Source organism: Moschus berezovskii, chromosome 8, assembly GCF_049115385.1.
Source record: "Moschus berezovskii isolate FMDL1 chromosome 8, NW_MosBer_1.0, whole genome shotgun sequence".
NCBI lineage: Eukaryota > Metazoa > Chordata > Mammalia > Artiodactyla > Moschidae > Moschus > Moschus berezovskii.
In genome coordinates, this window is record NC_142467.1 from 49317504 (window position 1) to 49344163 (window position 26660).

The 26660-nt window shown below is 38.5% G+C and overlaps 1 long non-coding RNA gene across 3 annotated transcripts in view; it reads left to right on the forward strand.

Moving 5' to 3' along the window:
* Positions 1-26660, forward strand: part of LOC129558398 (uncharacterized) — a 72735-nt gene that overhangs the window by 27104 nt on the left and 18971 nt on the right. The window contains exons 2-7 of one of the 3 annotated variants that reach the window (XR_008686420.2): positions 4226-5861; positions 10175-10444; positions 11699-11828; positions 12586-12717; positions 13295-13352; positions 19769-20034. This is a non-coding gene — a long non-coding RNA (uncharacterized LOC129558398). Of the gene's footprint in view, positions 1-4225; positions 5862-10174; positions 10445-11698; positions 11829-12585; positions 12718-13294; positions 13353-15359; positions 15811-19768; positions 20035-26660 lie in introns of those variants that run through there. The other 2 variants (XR_016038024.1, XR_016038023.1) reach the window with 2 other exon arrangements.

The following is a 26660-nucleotide window of genomic DNA, read 5'->3' on the forward strand; positions in this document are numbered from 1 at the left end:
TTTGTGTTCATGGTGTCTTCCCGCATTATTAGCCAGAAATCTCCGTGAATCAGACCTGCTGATGCTGGCCTCTGAATATAGTGGCTATTGTGATACTGGCAGCCATATCCCAGGGAGTGGGATCATGAGAGGATTTGACATTTCATTCAGTTGACAGAGTCTGTAGAGAAAAGTCTAGATAAGTTCTTAAATTGTCATTGCCATTATTAAGACACTGGACTGAATGCTTTGAGAAGCAAACATCAAAGCTCTCAAAAATTATAATAAGCATGTGACTTGAGGTTAAAGACTGGCAAGAAAAATTAAATTACAGTGTAAGTGACCTACTTGACAACTCTTTCTTCTACTTTTTAATTAATTTTTAATATATTTTGCTTTATTTTGAAAGTATTTATATGGGATAAACATTTTAAATGCATTTCTCTAAAATGCTTATTAACTCACTGTAATTATATGTATTATATAAAGATATATATGATTCATCCCAGTTGAATGATTTACTTTGTCACAAATGTTCTTTCTTGTGCTGAATCCCCTTAGATTTTAAATTCAAAATCTGAATAGTGCTGCATGACATTTGACACATAAGTTCGATCTCTATGGAAAACTAAGCCAAGTATCATGGGCTCCATGATAAAATATCTAGTTCATAAGCAAGAACCAAATTAATCATAATATGGAATAATTTTTGTTTTCTAGTTATTGTGAAATTGAGATTATCATTTATGCAAATAATTCTCAAAGTTTAGTGTTCATTATGAATACTAGGTTCACTCCAATCCAACTGAATTTTTGGAGCTGTATAAATATTAATTCAAAATCCACAAATGTTTTCTAAGGTCTAGCTAATGGAAAGAAAGCTTGAAATATGGTAGTATGGAGATGTTTTCTGGAAATATCAAGTGATAACTCTTTCTACTTATGGTGAAGCCAACAAGTACCAAGATTTTGAACTCTGTTGTTCCCAGATTCATTCAGAACACTAAACAGACAGTAGGTATTGCACATTTACTCTGTAGATTTTGTTGAGTGTTGAGTAAATAGGATTTCCTGAAACGAGCATGAGAGAAACAGAAGTTTGGCCCAATTTAACTGGAATGATGAAACTGCTATTCACTGAGTCTGGGATAATTGTTGGAGAAACAGGTTTTGGAGGGAAAATATAATGGTTTCATATATAATGTTCATCTTTTTATCTATGGGCTTCCCTGATGGCTCAGAGAGTACAGAATCTGCCTGCAGTACAGGAGACCCAGGTTCAGTCCCTGGGTTGGGAAGATCCCCTGGAGAAGGCAATGGCAACCCACTCCAGTATTCTTGCCTGAAGAATTCCATGGACAGAGGAGGCTAGCAGGCTACAGTCCATGCAGTCGCAGAGTCGGACACAACAAAGTGACTAACACTTGCAGTTTCACACTTTTTTTATTGATACGTAAGAGCTTCTTAATGGTAGGTGAATATAGCTTTCACTTGATACAAGTTGTAATTTTTATTGTTTTATGGGTTATTTTTAACATAGCTAATTATAAATATTGTTAAATTTAAAAATTTTGATCATTATTGTATCTTTTATATTGATTTTATCTTTTATATCATACTTTTATATTCCTTTCACAGATTTAAAAATTTTTTTCTCTTCATTTCCTTTTAGTTCAGTTCAGTTCAGCCACTCAGTCATGTCCGACTCTTTGCAACCCCATGAATCACAGCTCGCCAGGCCTCCCTGTTCATCACCAACTCCTGGAGTTCACTCAAACTCACGTCCATCAAGTCGGTGATGCCATCCAGCTATCTCATTCTCTGTCGTCCCCTTCTCCTCCTGCCCCCAATCCCTCCCAGTCTTTTCCAGTGAGTCAACTCTTCGCATGAGGGGGCCAAAGTGTTGGAATTTCAGCTTCAGCATCAGTCCTTCCAATGAACACACAGGACTGAGCTCTTTTAGAATGGACTGGTTGGATCTCCTTGCAGTCCAAGGGACTCTCAAGAGTCTTCTCCAGCACCACAGTTCAAAAGCATCAATTCTTTGGCACTCAGCTTTCTTTATTGTCCAGCTCTCACATCCATACATGACCACTGGAAAAACCATAGCCTTGACTAGACGGACCTTTGTTGGCAAAGTAATGTCTCTGCTTTTTAATATGCTATCTAGGTTGGTCATAACTTTCCTTCCAAGGAGTAAGCATCTTTTAATTTCATGGCTGCAATCAGCATCCGCAGTGATTTTGGAGCCCAAAAAAATAAAGTCTGACACTGTTTCCATTGTTTCCCCATCTATTTCCCATGAAGTGATGGGACCAGATGCCATGATCTTTGTTTTCTGAATGTTGAGCTTCAAGCCAACTTTTTCACTCTCCTCTTTCACTTTCATCAAGAAGCTTTTTAGTTCCTCTTCACTTTCTGCCATAAGGGTGGTGTCATCTGCATATCTGAGGTTATTGATATTTCTCCTGGCAATCTTGATTCCAGCTTGTGCTTCTTCCATCCCAGCATTCCTCGTGATGTACTCTGCATATAAGTTAAATAAGCAGGGTGACAATATACAGCCTTGACGTACTCCTTTTCCTCATTTCCTTTAGTATATTTTAATCTTACTTATATAATATATAAAATTTTTGTATATGTTTGAGTTTTTTGTATTCTTTTGGGAAGATAGTATATATAATCCAAGTCTGAAAATTTGGATATCAAAGGTCATTGGCACAGATGTGCATCTCTGCGTGCTTCCTCTAATTTGTCTCCATTGTTCATATTTTTTTGCCTCATTGAAGTCTGCTTTAATGCATATATTGAAACATGCTTGAATTGCATCAGATGCAAACTGATTGTATCATTTCTATTTCTAATTTGCTCTAAATTAGATCATTCCATCTTTCACGCTTTCTGCCTTTAGCCTTTTTCCCTGATTGCATTGCATGCCTTTTTGGTCCTCAATATGGATCAGAAACGGAGAACTGGAAAATATATAAAAAGAAGTCTGAAACTGTGAAGAATTATAAGTCCAGAGGATAGTTCAGAAAGGTGAGGATCAGAAACATTCTCATTGGAGCCCAACATCCATTTCATGCACGCTCAGAAGCATGTCATTGTCTTTGACCAGGTGACCTAACAGAAGCCAAGTTCCACAATGTGGAACTTGTACAGTATGGTGCCTGTGGAGTGCATCTGGGAGTGATCTGACATATGCTGACTCATTCCCCTGCTACTCTCAGTACTGCAGTTCATTTTATGCAGATCCCTGCAAAATGAAAAGAATTAACAGCAGCTCTGTAACCCTCAGTGTAAATTTCCAAGTATAAAGATAACCAAAGAAGTTCTTATCTGAGAATGTTTTGTATCCAAATTTTTGCATTGTTTATTGTGAAGAAATTTGAAATTTACTGATTATAGAGCAAACCTTAAAGAACAGAAGTAGGTTCCTTCTCTGTGTGACTGATGGAATGCATAAAAATAAGACGCTCTAGACTTAAATGGCTCCCAAGAACTGACTTGTACAGCACATGTCCATCACGCATAGTGAACACTCATCTCTAACTCTGAAACCAGAATACATCCTAGAACAAAAATCTGTTTTTTGGAGGTGTATATGGTAGTTTGGACCCTTCCAGAGATAGATGTTATGCTTGCTGTTTGCTTGTATCCTTAATTAATGATTAGTAAAATTTGCCATTAAGGTGCATAATTTCTCTGCTTTGACAATTTGACTTCCGTTGTAGTATAGTGATTTTTGATTAGAACTGTATCATTCAACCAACTTTTAGGGTGCTTTTGAAATTACTATAAATTGTTACTCAGCTTCTCATTCTTTTCTTTCATATTTTCATTATCTCAGTTCTTAAAAATTACTTGTTCTTGCCTTTTTCTTCTATATTTGATTCCTTAGGATAATCATTTATTTTGAAGAAAATTTTTCACTGTTGCTCCCCTAATGACTCAGACAGTAAAGAATTCACCTGCAATGTGGAAGACCTGAGTTTGATCCCTGGGTTGGGAAGATCCCCTGGAAGAGGGCATGGCAACCCACTCTAGCATTCTTGCCAGGAGAATCCCCATGAACAGAGGAGCCTGGTGGGCTACAGTCCATGGGGTCACAAAAAGTCAGGCTTGACTGAGTGACTAAGCACTCTACAGGAGATGGGCTGTCCTTCCATTTAGTCCATCATATTCAAAATACTGAAAGTAGAATCAAATCACTTTTTGAGCTGCTTGTTCCTTTCTCATTTTACAGGAACAGGAAGTTCCTCACATGTTCTCATCAAGAACAGTGTTGCCAGAGTTGTCCATCTGGTTTGTAAAGATGCAGGATGGTCCTGGAACCTGAAGCAAGCTGGAGAGACCTCCAAAGACATAATTTAAAGCCACACTCTGAAAATAACAGAGCAAATGGGAAAGGCCTGTTCTCCACTGAGTTTTCAGTCCTGGTAACTGAACTAAAAAAGATTGTGGCCTCTTCCAACCTCAACACCAGGCTCAACCAGAAAAATGAAATAAGTATTTCTCATTCAGGTTAGTTTGTCTATAATTATATCTCATTGCCTGGAAAAATGTTTTGAGACTGAGTGCACACTGCTGAGTTTCTAATTGGAGGAGAAATGATATTGAGTTCCTGTACTGTATTATTTTTAGGCAACTTTACCTACTCTATATGATTTCCTTCTTTCTGCTAGCTTTGGGTTTAGGTTGTTTTCCCAGATATTTAAGAGATAAAGTTAGGTTGTTGACTTAAAATCTTTCCTCTTGTTAAATGTAAGCATTTACATTTACATAAACGTATCTGTGCCATTCACTCACTCATGTTGCCTTAACCCTGTGAGTTTGGGATGAGTGTGTAGTGCACACTACTGCAACAGGCTTCTATGATCACCACACTCATACAGCCCCCTGGGGAGAGATCAGCAGTTCCCGGTGACACACTAGAAGTGCCCTCCATGACAAGGCCAGGCTTGTAGCCCTTTCTATAGCCATTTTCAAAATTTTTTAGTATATTTCACAAATACCTGCCATGGATGTGCTGGCTCCACTTCCTCCTGGGTACATGAAGGTTGCTCTAGCCAGACCTGAGATTAACTGTCCTATGTCTGCATCCTCGGTTGCTCTCATGTTTATAGCAACTATAGTAGGTGCGTGTAAGTGTTGTCATTGCTAATGCTACCCCTGTTGTTGCTAGGCCCCACAGATTTCTGGATTGCAAGAAAGAATGTGCTTCTCTGGAGTAAAGGATAAATTCATTAGGCCTGGGTTGTCTAAAACTGTGTGTTCCAAAGAAAGGTTTGACCCTTTCCAGGCTCCCAGGAGTTAACCTCTGAGTTTTTGGAATATACTGACTGATAAAAGCTCATTTTTTACATGGGGCTTTGGTACACTTGACAGCAGTTTGACATCTGAGAGTCCAGAGACTAAGTAACTAAGGTCAGCCATGTCATTCCTTTTCTAAATGACTGATCCTGAATAAAAACTCTGGATACCTGGCTCAGATGAACTTTGTGGGTTGGTAATACTTACATGTTGTCTCTCATTGTTGCTAGGGGAATTAAATGTCTGTATCAGTCCATGGGGAGAGGACAAAATCTGCATCTGATAGTTCTTCTAGATTCTTCCTTTTCCTTGGCTAATTTTTTTTTTTTTTTGCTGCATTGTGTGGCATATGGGATCTTAGTTCTCAAAACAGGGATCAAATCTATCTCCCCTGAGCTGGGAGTTGTTGTTATTGTCCAGTCTCTGAAGTCGTGTTCAACTCTCTGTGACCCCATGGACTGCAGCATGCCAGGGTTCCCGGTCCTTCAGCATCTCCCAGAGTTTGCTCCAATTCATAAGCATGAATTCTTATTCATAGAAACATGGAGTCTTAACTAGTGGACTGCCAGGTAAGTCCCCCTTATCTAATTTTAATCTGTATCTTTTTTTCTCTTTTAAAAATTGAGATATAATTCATTGATAGTATTAGTTTCAGGTGTACAGCATAAAGTTTTTATAGCTTATATTTCATTTAAAGTTATTATAAAATATTGGATATATTCCTGAAAGATTGTTGCTGCAAGCTGTGTGTTATGCCAGGATTTGTATCCTATCCCCAGAGGAGAGGATTTAGATCCAGGGTCAGAGACAAGGCTTGACTACTTGGAGCTTTTTGTGTAGCAAAGTTTTATTAAAGTATAACAGAACTAGGGAAAGCTTCTGACGTAGACAGAAAGGGGACAAAAAGAATGCCCTTTGCTAGTTTTTAGCAAGGTGTTTTATGTCTGTTAGAAAGCTATTAATCAGATAAGAAAGACACCTCAAGGCTGAGAGAGTTTTACCAGGGTCCTCTCCCACAATATCCATTTTTGAGATAGGATGGCACGAGGTGTGTCATCCCCCAGCCTTAAAAAAAATTGACATAAATGCTGGTTTGTTGAGCCATTATCAGCCTAAGGTTTGAGAAAAGAAAAAAAGTTAGTCTTAGGCATAACCATTTTGAAGAAAGACAGAGTCCAAAGCAAATACATAGTTTCATTACATAGCTTAAGAAAAACATTTCCATTTAAAAAAAACACACAAAAATGCATTGCTTAGCTCAAGGAAGAACCAGCTGTCTTAATTTTGTGTAGAAAAGTAAAAAAAAAAAGCATCTGCCACTTGCAGTTTATTTCCTCCTGCCACTTGGGGACCTCTGGCCTTCCTACCTGTTACCCTCTCATTCCCTATGCTCTAGCATATATTCTGGTAGCTCATTTATTCTGTACATAGTTTGTATCTCCTCCCTTTCCCTTTTGGTAACTACTACTTTTTTTTTTTCTATATCTGTGAGTCTGTTTCTGTTTCGTTATAATCACCTTTTATTTTTTAGGTTCCATATATAAATGATAAGATACAGTACTTGTCTTTCTCTGACTTATTTCACTAAGCATAATACCCACTAGGTCCATTTCATTCTTTTTTTTTTTTTTTCTTTTTTTGAGGTCAGATGGCATGTGGAATCTTAGTTCCCTGACTAGGGAGTAAACCTGTGCCCCCTGCATTAGAAGCACGAAATCTTAACCACTGGACTGCCCCAAATTTCATTCTTTTTATGCCTGAATAATATTCCATTTGTGTGTGGGTGTGTGTGTGTATACACACCACATCTTCTTTATCTGTTGAGAGACTGATCATCTATTGTTGACTATGGTAATTCATCCTGCTATGAACATTAGGGTGCATGTATCTTTATGAATTAGTGTTGTTTTCTTCAGATATGTACCATGGAATGAAATTTCTAGATCTTTATTGCAGTTCTGTTTTTAGTTTTTTGAGGGGCCTCCATCTTGTTTTTCACAATGGCTGTACCAATTTACATTCCTGTGAACAGTGTCCAAAGGTTTTTCTCCACATTCTCACCAACATTTATTATTTGTGGTATCTTTGATAATGACCATTCTGACATATGTGAGGGGATACTTATTAGTTGATCTGCATTTCTCTTATTAGTAATGTTGAGCATCTTTTCACATGTCTATTGGCCATCTGAAAGTCTCCTTTGGAAGAATGCCTATCAGCTCCTCTGCCCATTTTTAAATAGAGTTGTTCGCTTTTTGTTGTGAGACAGTATGAATTCTTTATATATTTTGGATGTTAACCCCTTATAAGGTATATGATTTGCAAATATTTTCTCCCATTTGGTAGGCTGTCTTTTCATTCTGTCGATGGTTTTCTTTGCTATGCAGATCCCATTTATTTTTGCTTTTGTTTTCTTTACCTTCAGTTCAGTTCAGTCGCTCAGTCATGTCCGACTCTTTGCGACCCCATGAATCACAGCACGCCAGGCCTCCCTGTCCATCACCAACTCCCGAAGTTCACTCAGGAGACAGATGTTTTAAAAATATTGCTACAATTTATGTCAAAGAGTGTTCTATGTTTTCTTCTTGGAGTTTTATGGTTTTCAGTCTTACATTTAGCTCATTAATCCATTTTGAGTTTATTTTTGTGTATGGTATGAGAAAATGTTCTAATTTCATTCTTTTATATGTAACTGTCTAAATCTCCCAGACTGCTTATTGAAGAGTGTATCTTTTCCCTTTTTCTATTCGTGCCTCTTTCGTCATAGATTAATGACTGAAAATGTGTGGGTTTATTTCTAGCTCTCTACTCTATTCTATTGATCTTTGTGTCTGGTTTTGCGCCAGCACCATACTGGAACAGAACAGGAAGAGCACAGCCCTTGGCAGGTAGCCTTGCTATGCCTAATTACTCCGCACCCTGTTACTAGGCAACTAGGTCTTGCCCAGCCATTGGTCGATGCCTCAGTGGGTCCCATCCACAAGCAACCAACTGTCAATGAGTGACCCTTAGTTGTCCTGCTCAGCTATTGGTCATCACTGCAGTGGGCCCTGCCCACTGGTAACTGTCAATGAGGGGCCATTGGGGAAATGATTCAGCCAAGGGGTGGTAGTGTGGTGTTCATCAGGTGGAGAGTGAGGTAAGAGGCAGATTCAGGCCTTCTCCTGGAGTCCCTCCAGCTTACCTAGCCTTGGGCCAGTGAGTGAACTAGAGGCCTCGGGGAACGAACTAGAGACCACATCCTGCAGGACTCCAGAGCCTCTCACTAAGGCCCTCCACTAGCTTTGGCCCAGGCCTTGAGGTAGTGGTGAGCCTCTCCCCGTCCCTGTCTCTACAACCTAATAGCAGTGGCTGGCTGTATGGGCTACAGTCTGTGAGATCTAGTCTCCTGCTTTGGGCAGCCTGAGAAGACTAAGGGCCAGTTGGGTTGGGTTCCTGGCTCCCTCAGGGATGACAGCTGGGCAGAATGTGGGAACCTGTCCCTGAAGGAGCTTCCAGCTGAGATCTGTCTCCTCTGAACCAGGACTGGGACCTTGAAGGGTAAAAGTCGCACCTTGGGACTTTGCCCTTTCTGTTCAGGAGAGAGAATAACAGTCATCTGGTAGAAATTTACAGGAACATCATTACCCGACCATGACCAGATCTCCGAAACAAAGAACCTGAGGTGGAGAAGTCTACAATAACCAACCACGCCCATCCCTCACATTTTGCTTTTAAAGGGACTTGCTGAAAGCTTTCAGTAACTTTGGAGTTCTTAGGGCATGAGCCACCCATTTCCTTGTATGAATCTGTAATAAACCTTTCTCTGTTCCAAACTCTAATGTTTAGTATTGATGGGCCTCACTGTGTGTCAGGCACATGGGCTGGTGAATTTGGTAACATTTTGATTATTGTAGCTTTGTAGTATAAAGTCAGAAAGCAGATTCCTATCAGGCACGGACTCAGGCTCCTTCACAAAATTTACCTTAAAAATTTTCTTCAGAATTCAAACAATTTTAAGAACATTATCTCTAAAATATTCTTAATATTAATATATAGTATATGATAATATGTATATATTTAAGATATATATATTATATAGTTTATATATTATAGGATATATTTTATGTTATACTATATTGACATTATAATATGTACTAAATTATATAATACATTACTTTGAAAAATATTCACCTTCTTTTAATGTGCAAAATATCCTCCCTAAGGGAGGCAACCAGAATTCCTATCATTTGGCTTAGTCTCAAAGTTCAGCATCGCATGATAGTTTCTGTGTAAGTTTCACATCTGCCTCTCTTAATCCAGAGACTAAACTCACACATAACGTCCAATGAAGAAAGAGGGACAGGATAACCACTGTGAACATTTCAGTTTGAAAATAGAAAGATTGGGAAGCTGTGGTAATCTCTACATCAGTGACCAGGAATGAATGACTCCTGGCGGTCTCCTTATTTGGTCCCCTCCTCTTGAATCTGATCTGGCCCCATGGCTTGCTTTAATAGAATAGAATGTGACATGCTGCTGCTGCTGCTAAGTCACTTCAGTCGTGTCCGACTCTGTGTGACCCCATAAACGGAAGCCCACCAGGCTCCCCCGTCCCTGGGATTCTCCAGGCAAGAACACTGGAGTGGGTTGCCATTTCCTTCTCCAATGTGTGAAAGTGGAAAGTGAAAAGTGAAAGTGAAGTTGCTCAGTCGTGTCCGACCCTTAGCGACCCCACGGACTGCAGCCTACCAGGCTCCTCCATCCATGGGATTTTCTAGGCAATAGTACTGGAGTGGCCTGCCATTGCCTTCTCCAAGAATGTGACATAAGTGCTATTTATTATATTACTCCTGTCCTGAGACTTAAAAGGACATGACTCCTTCTAATTTTGTATTCTTAGGGTTCAGTCACCATAGAAGTCTGATTATCCTGAAACTACCAGACTTTTAAGAAAGCCCAAGTGAGCCCCTTGAAGATGACACATGAAGGAGTGTCAAAGTGCTCTGATTGACAGCCCACAAGAAATCCCAGCCTATAGGCAGCACCAACTGCCACCATCTGGGACATTCCAAATCAGTTGAGCCTCCAGTGAGCCATCTTGGACATTCCAGACCAGTTGAGCCTCCAGATGACTGCAGCCACAGCTCACACCACATAAAGAACTACCCAGGTGAGCTCAGCAAATCCAGACTCTTAAGCCTTGATGATAATTGTTACTGATTGAAGCCACTAATTTGAAAGTAACTTGTTACATAGAAACAGATAATTGAAACAGAGGCTCACAGAGATCCCTGCTCAGAGCAATTCTTCTCTTTGTAGGTCCTGTGAAAGTTTCTAAACTGTGGGTGGGATGTGTCTTATTTAAGCCTGAGATGCCTTAATCTCTGTTAGCCGCAAGGGACGGACCTTTTCTGAATGATAGCGGCAAGCAGGGACCTTTTCTGAATACCCCTTTTCTAACAAGTATAGCTTCTGAAAACACAGGACGCATTCTCTCACGCTAACTGTAGCATCACAAAGCGTAAAGAAAATCACCCTTTAAAGCTTTACAACCAAACATAGCATCCTTTGGATAATATTGCTCTTACTTTCTGTAAGCTTATATTATTAACTATCTGTATTATTCTCCCTTTCCACATAATAGATTGCTAACTGTCAGCAAACTGAATTCCTAAGTCTAAGTAGAAAGCATGTTACTCTTTCCAACTCCCAGCAGGTCTCTCTAGATCCCAGCGCTGTACCACCTATGCGTTCTTGTGCTCATGGAAGCCTTGACTGGCCCAAACATCTCTTTGCACCTCAGTATCCTGCACGGCAGCTTCCATGAACACTTACCCAGATTTTCTTCTCAGCTCTCAGGCAAGCCGACACCTGCACAGTTTCTTTTTAGCCTTTGAGAGATGTGGCATGCTGGATCCCAGAAAGACTCTTGGGTCTTAGTTCAAGATCTCTGGGAAGCAGATTGGAGATGAACATTTGAGTGCAGCTTTATTAGGAAGAAAGTGGAGAAAGCGCAGGTGAACTGTGAGGCAATGATCCCACAAGGAGCTCTTTGATCCACAAGGAGCTCTGGAGCTGGAATGGCCTTGCAGAGTGATTGCAGATTGAAGCAAGTGACTAGAACTTTGTGTGAGCCGTATTCCCTCAGCTCCTCACTACCAGTGGGCAGTTACACAACAGTTGTAATGAATGTGTGTGGGAAACAGAAGATAAGTGGTCTTCCCATGTGCAGTGTTATAAAGAGTAGCCTGAACACTAGCTAGGATGATTTTGTCACAAACTCTATTGTATAAACCTTCAGCTATTTTATGGCTTAAACATTTTCCCATTTGGCAATGAATCTTTTGGGCGACACTGAGCCAGAAAACCTGAAAAATTTACATTTAATAAAATATTAGATGATTAAGTTGTATTTCTTTTAAAGAGAGTTGATCGTGTGTGTGCTCCTTACATGAAGTATTTTCCACCTGCCTTAAGAGGAGTAGTGATACCACTGACCCCATGAAAATCAGGAGACATGATTATCTGAAGAAGCTTCAGCATTTTTTTAAAAAGTAAGTATCCTAAGAAGACTCTGGCCAAAGATGGTAAATTTACATATAAGACAGCAGAAGGGGGTTTAAATGTCAGTTTGTGACACATGTCCTTTTATTTAGTCACTGTTTTTCTAAAACAGCTTTGTTCATTTTTCAAGTTTTCTTGCGTACCATTCTAATGTTACTATGTTGTTTCACTGGAAGAATTTTGCCAAGAGTCTGAATGAGGCCAGTTTTTATCAATGTCTTTAGCTGCATCAACCAGAAAATTAGTTAATTTTAATAACAATTTGTTTGTTTTATTCAGTTCACACGGTAAAAAAAAATTTTGGGGGGATCTCATTTTGTTGAATATGAGACAAGTTACGTAATTGAAAGTATAAATTTAGCTCAAAAGTTTAACATTGACTGTGAAATCGCCATTGATTCTAGAAGTGCAGAAGTTAGGGGCACTGACCGCCTTGCCACTTGCCATAGAAAATCCATGTATAATTCTTGATCCCTCGGAACTTAATTTGAAGTAGTCTACTGTTATATAAATGTACACAATATATAACACATTGTATAATACATATTACATTCATGACATACCTTTTTCTTAATTTTTTCAATATTTCTGGTCTGTGCAGTTCATCTACAAGTTTCTTCAAATTGTTGCAGACCTCCAAAAATATTTCAATATTTTTATTGAAAAAAATCTGTGTATAAGTGGACCAGTGCAGTTGAACCTGTGTTGTTCAAAGATCAACTGTATTTTTGTTTTGTTTTGTTGCAGTTTTGGCTGTGCTACATGCCTTGTGGGATCCCAGATCCCCAACTAGGGACTGAACTCAGGTCTTTGCAGCAAGATCGCAGAGTCCTAACCCCTGGACCATCAGGAAGTTCCCCAACTGTCTGTTTTACTATGGTAATAAAATAAAAATGTTGGAGTCATAGTTAAAACTATATTTTTACTAAATTAAGAAACCCATGAGAAAATTTCAGTTGTAGTACACATAAAATTCATTTTTTCATTCTAACAAGCTGCTATAGTCTACCAAAACGAGACTCCAATAGTCCAAAGAAAGGTTTTAATGTTTTTACATTCATAGAGGAGTTAAAAACTGTGTGTACTATAGCTGATGTTGAATATATTAAAAAAATAATTATTTCTTCATGGTTGTACACATTTTCAGTTGGTTCCTAAAGATGTTTTTAACTTGAAAGAACTAATTTGGAAGTGAAAGTGTTTTGCAACATTTTTGCTGGATGTAGAATTTTAGATAGAAATTTTTCCATTTTAATCCTATAAAATTGTCTCTCTGCTGACCTTCATTATTTGTGACAGTAAGTTTGCAGTGATTCTTCCTTTGTTCTTCTATGTGTGATTTCTCTTTTTCCTTTGGATGCTTTGAATTTTTTATCTCGTGTATAGAATTTTATTACAGTTTTCAACTTGTTTTAAATATTTTCAACAATTATTTTTTTCTTTTTCCTCTTCTCAGACTTCAGTTCTGTGTACAGCTTGATATACGTCACATGTCCTGAGACTTTTGTCATTTGGTAAATTTGTTTTAAAATCTTTTATTTTATGTGATGCCTACTATTACACCTACAATTTCACTGTTTTTTGGTTTTTTTTCTCCTTAGAGTTAAATCTGCTTTTAGTTTCATTTAGTGACATAATTTCAGATATTATATTTTCCATATCTAGAAGTTCCATTTCATTCTTCTTTATATTGTTCGTTTATCTCATATGTTTATTTTTTAAATACTTGAACATACATGTAAATCCCTTGTTCACTCACTCTCTTTTTGCTTTTTCTTCTTTGTCTCCTGTGGTTACCAGTCACATTTGCCTATTTCTTCCCATTTCTACTTATTTTAATTGTATGCTGGATGTGTGATTTTTACATTATTGAGTGACAGATTTTGTTTTATTCCTTTAAAGAGTTTTAGACACAATTCTCTCAGAATGGCAGAGTTTCTATTGATTCCCACTTTTTGTACAGGTGCCTGGAAATCACCAGGTAGAAAATTGGGTTGATTTTAGGACTTGGTTTGCTTGTTTCCCTTCCTCACTGATCACAATCATGTATTACCTATTGTCCATTATCTGAAAATAGCTGTTTCAGAAATTTTATTCAGTTCACTCATTTAGGATAGGAGAACTTTTTGTGAGGCTGTTACCTTTTCATGGATGGAAGTAAAAGGACATTAGATGACCTTCCTTTTCAAAATGTGTGTAATTTTGGATCCCTACTTTGTTATGCTTACTGATAGGAAACTGATTTTCTCCATTTTCAGGAAGCATCATCCTTCAGAGAACAGGAAACACTATGAAACTCTGGTATCCACAATGAGTGGAGAGAGGTTTTCTGATGGTAAACCTGGGTGTACTGGGAGGTGAAGCTCCCAGAAAGTCCACTAGACCTCTGTTTGGACTTGGGTCACTGGGAAGGAAGGGCTGTATGTACTTAGTTGACCACAGTTTCTTGTTCACTGAGCCTCAAGAACAATCTGTTTGAAATTCTTTCTCAGCATTCCCTCCTTTCCTTCAGACAGCTGTGTCACTATGGAGACAATCTGGTCTGTAATGTGACAGAGTGGACCCACACTTACAGTTTTAATTTACAGTTTTAACTTATACCTTCTTCCCAGTTCTTCCATATTTCTCCCTTAAGATCCTAGACAGTGGAATGGATCTTCTCTCACTGATCACCCTGCAGTTGCAACTGATTTCAGTTGCAATTTCCACTGCAATTTTCAGTTTCAGTTTCTGGACAACTAGTATGTCATGACCCAGGCTATGAAGCTTCCATGTGCTGATTCCTGGATCTTGTGGTCTCTTAGTGCTGCTTATACTTGGATAAAGATTCACTGAAACAAAACGAGACTGCATTTCCTACCATTCACCCTCAGAGGAGAATGAAAACAGTGTAAGTTTTTCACAGTTATTTCAAAAGCCTGTGGTATTTGGCACAGAAAAGATACTCAGTAAAGTTATGTTCTGGAACAGTTTATGTAATCACAGATACAGATCCCTATTGTTGCTGGTAAGCCAAAACTCACATAGTCATGACTTTAATCATCTATTTTGAAAATATTTAAAGTAATATAGAAGTATGGATTCCACAACTTTATTAAAATCAGAATCCCTCTTCTATTATTTGTATCACAAAACTTGGAGACACCAATTTTTCACTTACACCAATTTTTCATTGTAAAAGCAAATTTTTTTCTCTTATCCATGCTGCCCTGCTATCTCAGTCTCCCTGACCATCTCTGTCTAACCCTCAGTCTGCCTGCATGTTACATCCCAGCATGTTACATTCCCAGCATGTTACATCCCCATCATGTTCCATCCAACAAGGACAATTTTGTGTCTGCCTGGTGGTTTACTTTGGCTCTAGGAGCTGAGGGGGTCTTCTCAAGAGTATGCCCTGTCAGGCTTCTGTTCTTCTCAGAGAATGTGGTTGGGGGCAGAGGAATTGGTACCCAATGAACAATGTGGATATAGGTAGGTAATCTCTATGAGTAGTTTGTAAATTAGGAACTTCAGTTTTGATTTCCAGTGGATGATGTTTCAAGCTACTAAAATAAAATCATTTTCTGTAGAAATCCACTTTTCCGACTGAAGCACAATCAACTATTAAGATAAAATATTTTAATGAGGTTTCATTCTATAAGACTGTAAGGTTAAAACAACCCAATGATGCGAAATAAAAGAACCCAGATGCCAAATAGATAATGTAACAGGCTTTAATGGCTAGGCGCCCCCACGCGGGGTTCCCGGACCTAACAGAGTGAGGTCGGGGAAGTCCACACCGATCAAAGGCAAGAGGCAACTTATATAGCTTTAGGCAAGATTTGGAGTGGTGGTCTCTCATAGGTCAGTTAGCGGGGGCGGGGGCGGGGGCAAGACTGGGTTGGTTGCCCGATCTGCTCAAGGTTGTGCTGACGCTGCGGAATAGATCTTGCTGTTTGTGGGCAGAATGCTGTTTCTGGACAGGAGGGTGAGGTAAGGAGAGGGTTGATTTCTACCAGGAGCCGCTACATCAAGGACACTCCAGCAGTGGGGTGGGGAATGAGAGAATAGAGCACAATAGTCAGAGTCTGGCGGGGCTTTTTCCCGCAGGCAGGCGGGAAAGGAAGAAGAGAAGGAGAAGCCAAGATGGCCACCGGGGTCCGGCCTTACAAAGACAAAAATTTAGACCAAGTCCCAACTAATGAAGTGTCTTGACCTTTCATTATGTACTCTGTAAAGTATTATTATTACTTTATTGCCTTACTTGTTTCAAATACAGCATTATTTAAACAATACTGAAATTTGAGGAAACAGGGAAGGACAGCCACTCTTGAACACGTTTTTGTTGTTTTTGCTTTTTTTTTTTTTTTAATTCTCAATTCCTTTCAGTCTACTTGTAATAGACTTCCTGTTACATTATTGTGTTAGTGACGTGCTGAATTATGACCAAAGTGGGAATGCAAACATATGTTTCATTAAACCTACAAAATGAAGTCACAAGTTTGTGCAATAATTCTTCAAAAAGTATTTCCCAAAGGACTTCAAGGTAGATTGAAAACTTTTATTCTGACACTTAGTGCTCTGTCAACTCAAAGCCTAATTACCTTTGTGATGCAAGTTTCCCTCCCCAGTAGTGGTTGCCTTTGACCTCCAATCGTCTACGCAAAACCGCTTCTGGGCAGTTGCTTGTTTCATATTCCTCCAGCTGAAATAGTTCATCTCTCTCACTTTGTTTCTAAAAAAAAAAAAGAAATGATGTTTGCTTTATTCTTATTTTAATTCCCCTCTTTTCTACAATGAATGTTCATTGTTTGTATTTAAACATATTTTTCACGTTATATACGAGTCATTGTTTGAGCCTCCATATCCATTTGAAGACCTGGTTTTAGTACTGAGCCGAAGGTGAAATGTTGGCTAAAATGTGCCTTTAGAGTGTGGAAAAGCATCTGACAGGCTGAGAGGACCCAAACAGTCCTCACCACATTGTTTGCACTTACCTCTTCTCTGGTGTCTCTTAGCTTAGAGACGACAACAAGCAGCAGTGGAGCTGCTGCATTCCATCTCCAAAACTCTGAACATTTTTGGAAGATTATTTAAATACTATCTATATTCAAGAAAACCCAGGCCCAGAAGAAGAGAAAGATATTGAGTTTGTTCACCTTTTTCCTATCTATACAAAATAAGGGATTACCACACATTTTGGGGGGTGTACGTGTGTGTGTGTGTGTGTGATGGAAAGTGCTACCACTTGTGAAAATGACCCAGTATTCTGAAGTAGCATCTGGGAATAGGCAGGATAGGGTCCACGCTGGCAGTGACGTGGTTGGCCCTACCCAACTCATGATAGAAGCCACTTTGTCTCTGCTCAATAATCCCAGAATCAGTTATCTTAATTTTAATGGTGATGGAATCTTAGAATTCAAGGGGCTTTTGTTTGTTGGTTTGGTTGGTTTGGCTTGGCTGCTTTTCCTATACAGGTTATCTAAATAGTTATTCCTGTAGGCTAAGAGCTAGGATCAGAATCCCTGTTCTTTGCCAAGAAGACACTAAACAAATCTGTTAGCTTCCCTCTATCTCAGTTTTATCAACTATAAATGAGGATGATGGTACTTACCTTTCTCATAGCATTAGCAGAGAAATCTGTAAAAAACAGAAAAATGTCTGGCAAAAGGGACTAAGATTAAAGTTTCAAACTGGCATTGTGTTAGCCTTCCTAGGGCTATACATGCATATATTTTCCAGTGGGTTCACACACCACAAATAGAACAGTCTCTTGTTATCTGTACTCTCATTATAAGTGTATTTGCTGCAATGACTTTCAGACATTGAAGACTGTAAAGGAGTGAGCCCTGATGGAGAAAAGTGCTCACAGACAGAGGGAACGGAATTTTAAAAGTCCTTGAGCTGAGATCACGTCTCACTTCCAAAGGGGAAACCTTGTAGTAATTCCACAGACTTCCAATGAAAACATTTAAATTGTACTGTAACAGTCCAGGCAAGAGGACAGACAGTGTGCTGCAGTTGTATTTCAGCTGTGCTTGAAGGAATAATAACAGTGACTTGGCATTATTTGAAGGAAACATAACAGGAATAAGCCATAACTAACCAACCTGCTTTTACTGCCAGTGCTCCAGCCACACTGGCCTCCTTACTGTTCATGACAATACATGCTCTATCCAAGTCTTAAGACTTGGAACATGTTTGTCATATAGTAGATGTCTTAGTCCATTCAGGTTGCTTTAACAAAAATGCCATAGACTGCTTAAAAACAAATTTATCCTCACAGTTCTAGAGGCTGGGAGGTCCAGGATCAAAACACTAGCCAATTCAGTGTCTCATGAGAGTCCTTTTCTTGAATCATAGACGGTGGTCTTCTCACTGTGTCCTCATGGTGCAGAAAGGGTGAGGGAGCTCTCTGGGGGATCGTTTACGAGGGCACTGATTCCATTCTTGAGGCCTCCACTCTTATGACCTAGTTGCCTCACAATAGCCCCACCTCTAGATACCATCATTTTGGGTGCTAGTTTTCAACATAAGCATTTTGAAGGGATACAAACTTTTCATCTATAGCTGTGTGTGTCCAATAATAATTTGCTAAATGATTTAAATAAATAAAATCTCTCACATGAGAGTGAGAACATGGAGATTTTGGTAGCTGAAGTTAAGTGTGCCTTAACATAAATTTTGTCAGAGCAGAGAACTTGACCTGGGATTCCATACAGCTAAGGAGGCAGTGCTTGGGAGAAAGGATGACCTGAGAGCTCAGCAGTAGTAATCTGAGAGTCTGAACATCTGTTGAGATTGAGAGGATAGAGATGGAATCTATAAGAATTCAGCTGTGAAAGGATTAAGTCACCCACTGCTTATGGCAGGTTAATTCACCTATGTAATGACTTATTTGTGTTCATGATACCGTCCCTCTTTGTCAACCAGAAAGTTCTATGAATCAGACCTGCTGTTGCTGACCTGAGAGGAGGCTCTTGTGACACTGACGCCCATATCATCGGGGAATGGGATTATAAGAGCATTAGTTTGGCAACTGATTCATAGTGCAAAGTCTATGGAGGAAAGTCCAGATAAATTTTTAAGTTGCATTTGTCCCAAGAGTGAGACAAGTTTTTTTGGGATCTTGAAAGTAGAATTCCAGAATATGTTTTTTTCTTAAACCAAGTATCATGACTCCATCAATAAAAATATATTTTTTTCATAGATAAGAGCTAAATGAATCAAAATAGAGTAATTTCTGCTTTTAAGTTCTTATAAAAATTTTGGTTATCATCTAGAAATATGATTCTCAAACTTAATTGCTTATTGTAATTATATTAGGCATCACTTCAGTCTGGCTGAATGTTTGGAGTTATGTAGGTGTGGACTTGGAATACACAAATGTTTTCTAAGCTTGAACTAATGCAGAAGAAGCTTGAAAATTTTTAATTTGGAGCAGTTTTCTGGAAGTAGCAAGTGATATTCTTGAGTCCAAAAAGTTTAAAGAGTTCTGATTCCTGCTTTCTTGGGTTCAGTTAGGATTCTCTTAGACAATTTTGGTTGTTTTTGTGTTTCTTTGCAAAGCTCCTTTGTCCCAGGGAATTTCTCAGTGAATCTGCTCTAACAGTTCAACATCTGTGGCAGTGTAATGACTTACAGAACTGTCCTCAACAAGCCTCTGAGATTACTATAAATTCTAACACTCAACTTCTTATTATTACCTTCGTTCCTTGACTATTTGTTAATACCTCATTCCTTCAAAATTTCTTATTCTTTTTCAGCTACCTTTGATCTCTTAGGGTAATCATTCATCCAGAGAAAATCGTTTACAGAATCTTCTTCTTACCTAAGTTACACAAGAGATGGACAATCATTCCTTTTGGTTAGATGTCTAAAACCTAGGATCCAAACAATTTTTGGATGTTGCTTACTTAACTGAGCTCCTTGTCCCTTTTGCATTTTACAGGATTAGGAAGTTCCCCACACTTTCTCATCAAGAACAGTGATGCCAGAGTAGTCCATCTGGTGTGTCTGGCTGCAGGCTGGTACCTAGAACCTGAGGCAAGCTGGGGAGATCCCTAAGGACAGACTTTAAAGCCACACTCTGAAAACACCAGAGCAGGTGGAAACCACATGTTCTCCACTAAGTCTTTGGTTCTGCTTAACTGTGACCTCTTTGGTCTTCAACCCCAGACTCAACCAGAAGAAGGAAATGACTATTTCTATTGGCAGGTTAGTTTCTATATTATTACATCTCATTGCCTTGAGTGGTGTTTTAACAGCTGTGTTTCTTGTGTAATGTTGAATTTCTAATAGCACAGAAAATGATTGAGTCCCTGTACTATACTTTTTAGACAACCTCCTAATACCAAATTGAATTTGGACTAGGGTTGTTGGCATATCTTTGCTGCTAAGTGTGAGGTGTGATATTAAATTCAAAATATTTTTTCTTGAGGTTGAGTTTCTTAGCAGAGTCTGATTTTAAATAATGAATATAGTAATTGTTAACAGCAAATTGTTGACTGGCACCACAGTGAAGTCGCAGCTTTCTGTTATCCTTACATAAGTTCCTCTTTTATTCATAATATTTATATAATGACACAGTAAATAGTTAAATTATATTAAAATCATTGAAATGATTGTTTTGTCTGTAAGACACCAGGGAGGTGATTTAATTATTTTACTGGTTGATTTAAAAATGGTAGGGGCATGTGTAGCATAATCAGATTAGTACTAGGCCACCCCCTCTAGTGTAGACAGGGGCTACAGTAAAGAATTTAACTGTTATCCAAAACTAAAAGACAGAGAAATGGTAATATGCTTTAAGGTCAGCACGAACTAGATATCTGGCTCTTTTGAGAAATTGAGTATGTACTGACAGACAGTGCTACTTATCCTAATTGATGTCTCTATTTTCTTTCTTGACAGAAATAGTAATATGGATAATTTTGAGTATTATTTTGACTGTGGTCTGCTCTTTCCATGGTTGTTTTCTTCATTGCGGTGCAAGGAAGATCTAAACGTCAGTGGGCTGGGACAATGTGATGACTGTCATTTGAGTTTGTCTATTGTCGGGGCCTGGTGAAGTAAAGTGGTGACTTGGAAGAGTAAATGATTATCTAAAGGAGTTTTATATGTATTTAATAGAGACTGAAGGCTTGGAAAGCAGGAATATGAAAGGTCATTTCTTGGTAGCACTACTTTGGTTAGGAATCTTAGTTTTATTTTGGCTGAATTACTTATTATTCTTAAACTTTCTGTTGTAAAAAAGATGTTATTTGCCCAATACAATAGATTCCCATATGGACTTTAAATTTCAGCTCCCTTATTTTCATCTGCCTTCAGTTAAGAATAATGTAGGGGCCCTTTCCCTTAATTCTACCACCCTGAGTAGCCTGGTTCCCATAATGGAGCAGATGAGACGTCCACCAGTGAAATGTGGGACACCACTAAGTACACTATAGCAAAAGACAAACAAACTATCACAAAAAGTTAAGTAGAAAGAACCCCAAAGTGTGGATACAACCCACTTTCAAATAAGGGGATAACTTAGAGATAATTTAAACTTTCTCAAATGTTCTCCTGAAGAAAACTTTCCCCAGTGTTAATTTGGGTGAATACCTGATTAAATAAAGTTAAAATTTCTTACTTTAAAAGTAATCAGAGATATGAAATACAATATGAATTATGAATCTCTAAAAGCATTTAATTTCATGAATGAATATTTCAGAAAATACTAAGTTAAAAATATATAAATGTCCGTATTTTAAAAGTAAATATATAATGTGAAAAATACTTAAAGATGGAATGAATTAGTTTTCTTTTTATATCCATGGATGATATTTATTTTCCATGTATTTCTGATCCTCACAGTTAGTCATTATAAAGAATGTATAGTACTCTGGAAAAAAGTTTAGAAAAAACAGTCTGATAATTTTCTTCCCTGGTAATACTTTCTATGCATATCAATCAGATAAAAGGCGAGAACCCCTCTTTAAGGAGAATTGTAACAGGGGCCCCCAAATGGTAAGAATCCTAACAATTTCTTATTCCAGTAAAATTCCTGGAGCATATGAGGCACTTGATTTATGTTACATTGAATTACATGTTGAACCCAATCCCTCATTTTCCATGTGAAGAAACTGAGGTCTAAAGACATTCACTGATGGAATTTAGTCCTGTTAACAGAACTGAGATTGGGATTCTGAACACCCAGCTTCCAGTCTTGCAGTCCTTTAACTCTGCCATGATGTCTGTCTAAAGCAAGGACAATTTTGAGTTGAAATACAATGTTAATATTTGTGTTCAATGCCAGCTGCCAATTGGGACTGTTCTTCTTTCCATGATCTAAGTAAATCTATGTCCAAAATGCTGCTGCGTTTTCCTAATCTCAGTTCCTCCTAAATCTACCTGCTATAGACCCATACATTTCACAGTGCTGACTTTGTGCAGAGTGACAGCTAGAAAATAGGTGAAGTCATCCTCAACAGTCACCCAGGAGGACATGACTGGGCATTGCCACTCATCACCCATTAAGGACTTCATATATTTAATTTGTCCAATTTGGTTAAATAGTTCATATTAAGCAAAACTTAATAGAATAGTGATGGGGTAAAGATCAGTGCGGTTTCCCTATCAGAATTCTATAGGGAGAAAAAATGTTCTGCAATAAAATGACTCAAAACTCTTTCATCTGGGATTGATCCTTTTACCCAAGGCATAGTTTCTGTTGCATCTCTCTGAAGTTTGATTTCTGGGTAGTTTGGAGCAAACCTCTCTCTGGCATTGCCCAAGTTCTTTCTCTTCAATTTTGGAAGACATGAACATGTTCCACGGCGTGGGCTTGCCTGGCCTCAAGGATGAATGTGCTTGGAGACCACCAGTTGGGTTAGAGGATTTATTCTTCCCTCCCCAAGACTCTTCTTTATCTAACACATCTCCAAAACTGCCCAACCATTGTTACTTTGGGATTGACACTATGCCTTGGGTAAAAGAATCAGCTTTCTTCACAGTCCAACTCTCACATCCATACATGACCACGGGAGAAACCATAGCCTTGACTAGACAGACCTTTGTTGGCAAATAATCAAAATATATTTTTCTATGGAACTTACTGAGACCACTTCCAGGAATTCAGAGTATGCTTCACTTTGCTAATTGTAGTCACGGAGAGCTAGTAATTACTCATATTTGTGTGCAAAGTTTTTTTCCTGTCTCTTCATTCTCTGTGTCTTCTGAATTTCCATATTCTACTGGAAACATCTTCATCACAGTTGACCTTGTTCTGAAAATCTATAATTCCCATCTTTTAACTCTTCATCAATCTCTCTAATATGCTTATTTTTAACAAGAGTAAAATTACAGACGTTTCAGTACATTGAGTTTCTACCACAATTTGACTATCTGAAACAATAAATTTTGGCAGAATATTTTTGTCATAGTCTTTGGCCTCTCTTTTTTTCACATTGCATAGTCTTATTACCAATAACAGTAGTTTATATGTCCGACACTGGTGGAAATATGACTCAAACTTCTGGATACTTTCTGATCTGTCCATTCAAATCCTGTCTCTCAGTTGTTGAAAAATATAGATTGTTTTCCTTTCTCTTAAACTTATCTTTACTGTTTTTTGTGCTAGAAGTATATGAAAGTTAAAGTCTCCTGGGGATTAGAGTTGATATTGTCAGGTTTCCATCAGTGCAATACAGTGCAATAATAAATTCCACTTGAATGGACCATCATATAGTTTGACTTATCAGAACAGTGGAGACCACTACTGTGGTCAAAACTTCATCCACATTGATTCCAGTTTGTAATACAGGTTCTTCTCTTTCTCTTTCCCTTACTGAGCTTCTCTTCCCCCTGTGTGATACTGATTCCTGCCATCCATATCAAAGCCTCTCCTTAGGTGAATCAACTCTCTTGGGGAGGTGGGTGAAAATGGTTTGGTAGCTTTGGTGCTCTCCAGACAGGCTCCGAGAAGCTTGGCCCTAGAGTAATAACTCATCCCAGTTTGCCTGGGACTAGCCTGGTTTCAGTAATGAAAGTCATGTATCTCAGGAAACCTTTACATGATATGAAAATCTCCAGTTTTCAATAATGGGTACAGAAGGTTGGAGGAAAACAAATAAAACCAATGCAACAGCCCCCAAAATAGGTTTGAAAGCAACAATCTTTTTAATATCAGATGAATGCAGCATGGATTATCTATCAACCTTTTTTAGTCACTGTCACTGTTTTTTTTCCTCTGATTACTGATATTGGCAATCATAATTTGCAGTTCACAGTGATGAACCACCTATTGTTGCATCGGTTTGAGTGATATGACTTGTGTGCATGTAAATGCATTGTAATCATGAGCATTACCCATCCGTCTCTGACTTTGTCAGTTAATTGTTGTGCATTGTATTAAGATAGTGCTAAAGTTCTTTGAAAGAATATTGGCTGGCATTTCTCAAATTTGATAGTGCAAACTAAGAGCTCTAAGAAGCTCAGTGAACCCAAAGCATGAGAATCATAAAGAAAACTGCACAAAATCACACCGTATTTAAATTACTTAAGTCTAAGATCAATCCTGGGTGTTCATTGGAAGGACTGATGCTAAAGCTGAAGCTGCAATACTTTGGCCACCTCATGCGACGAGTTGACTCACTGGAAAAGACTCTGATGCTGGGAAAGGTTGGGGGCGGGAGGAGAAGGGGGACGACAGAGAATGAGATGGCTGGATGGCATCACCGACTCTGTGGACATGAGTTTGAGTGAACTCCGGGAGGTGGTGATGGACAGGGAGTCCTGGCGTGCTGTGATTCATGGGGTCGCGGAGAGTCGGACACGACTGAGCGACTGAACTGAACTGAATGATAAAAGGAAAATCTGAAGTCCAGAAACAGAAAAAAGATACATTATTCTTATTCTGTAATAAGAATTACAGCAGACTTGTCAGTGGAAAAGAATGCATGTCAGAGGAGAGTAAGGGTAACTTCTTTTAAGTATTAAAAAAAATGTTTTTAAGTTGTCAGTCTACAGTCTACCCACCAGAAATAAATTTCATACACAAAGGTAAAATACTTACTCATCCCTGCAGAAGGTTAAAGAATTAATTGCCAACAGAGCTTCACTGCAAATGTCAAAGGAAAGCCTGTAATCTCAAGGAAATAGAGCATGTGGAAATCTGGATTTGTACAAGAAATGAAATTCATTGAAAATAAATCTACAACAAATACAGGACTTTTTTCCCCTTACAATTTAAATCTCTTCAAGAGATAATTGACTATTTAAAGCTAAAAAATGACATATTTGTAGTTTTATGACGTATACAGAAATGAGTGATAAGAATAGAACTTAGACAGGAATGAGGTAAATGGAAGTGTATTATTATATGATCCTCAAAGTGCCATGAAGTTTAATATTGGTTGAAGGTGGTCTGTATTTAAAGATGTATACTATAAATAGTTATATTCATCATAATGTAAAGCAAAATTATAACATTATTCAGTTCAGTTCAGTTGCTCAGTTGTGTCCGACTCTTTGTGACCCCATGAACTGCAGAACACCAGGCCTCCCTGTCCATCACCAATTCCCAGAGTCCACTCAAACCCATGTCCATTGAGTCAGTGATGCCATCCAGCCATCTCATCCTCTGTCATCCCCTTCTCCTCCTGCCCTCAATCTTTCCCAGCATCAGGGTCTTTTCAAATCAGTCAGCTCTCCACATCAGGTGGCCAAAGTATTGGAGTTTCAGTTTCAACATCAGTCCTTTTAATGAACACCCAGGACTGATCTCCCTTAGGATGGACTGGTTGGATCTCCTTGCAGTCCAAGGGACTCTCAAGAGTCTTCTCCAGCACCACCGTTCAAAAGCATCAATTCTTTGGCACTCAGCTTTCTTTATAGTCCAGCTCTCACATCCATATATGACCAGTGGAAAAACCATAGCCTTGACTAGACGGACCTTTGTTGGCAAAGTAATGTCTCTGCTTTTTAATATGCTGTCTAGGTTGGTCATAACTTTCCTTCCAAGGAGTAAGTGTCTTTTAATTTCATGGTTGCAGTCACCATCTGCAGTGATTTTGGAGCCCAGAAAAATAAAGTCAGCCACTGTTTCCCCATCTATTTGCCATGAAGTGATGGGACCGGATTAAACATAATTAAAAATAGTCTAATAGGAAAAAGAATGCAAAGAGATAAGCAAGTACAAAATAATAGAAAGGTGTTTCACACAAGCATATCAATAGTAACATTACACATAAATGGTGCAAAATGAAGTGAAAGTGAAAGTCGCTCTGTCACATCCAACTCTTTGTGACCCCATGGACTATAAAAAGTCCATGGAATTCTCCAGGCCAGAATACTAGAGTAGGTAGCCTTTCCCTTCTCCAAGGGATCTTCCCAACCCAGGGATCGAACCCAGGTCTCCCACATTGCAGGTGAATTCTTTACCAGCTGAGCCACAGGGAAGCCAAAAGATCCAACTAAATGTCAGATTGTCAAATTAGATTAAAAAAACAAAACACAATAATATGTTGTCTATAAGAAACCCAATAAAAATACAAATGTTGCTGAAAAGTTAAGATAGAAAATAATACATAGCATGCAAACACTAATCCAGAGAAGTGGAAAGTGGCTATATTAATAGAAATCAAATTAGATTTCAGAGTATAGAATATTTATAGGGATGGAGGACCATGTAGAAACGATAAAGGGCCAATTTTACAAGAAGATAAAACAATTCTAATTCTTTGTACACCAAATAGCAAAGTTTCAAAATACATGAAGCAAAAAACCTATAGGCCTGTGAGAAGAAAGTGACATATCTACAGTATATACGCAGGAATATCAATAACAATATCTCAGTAACT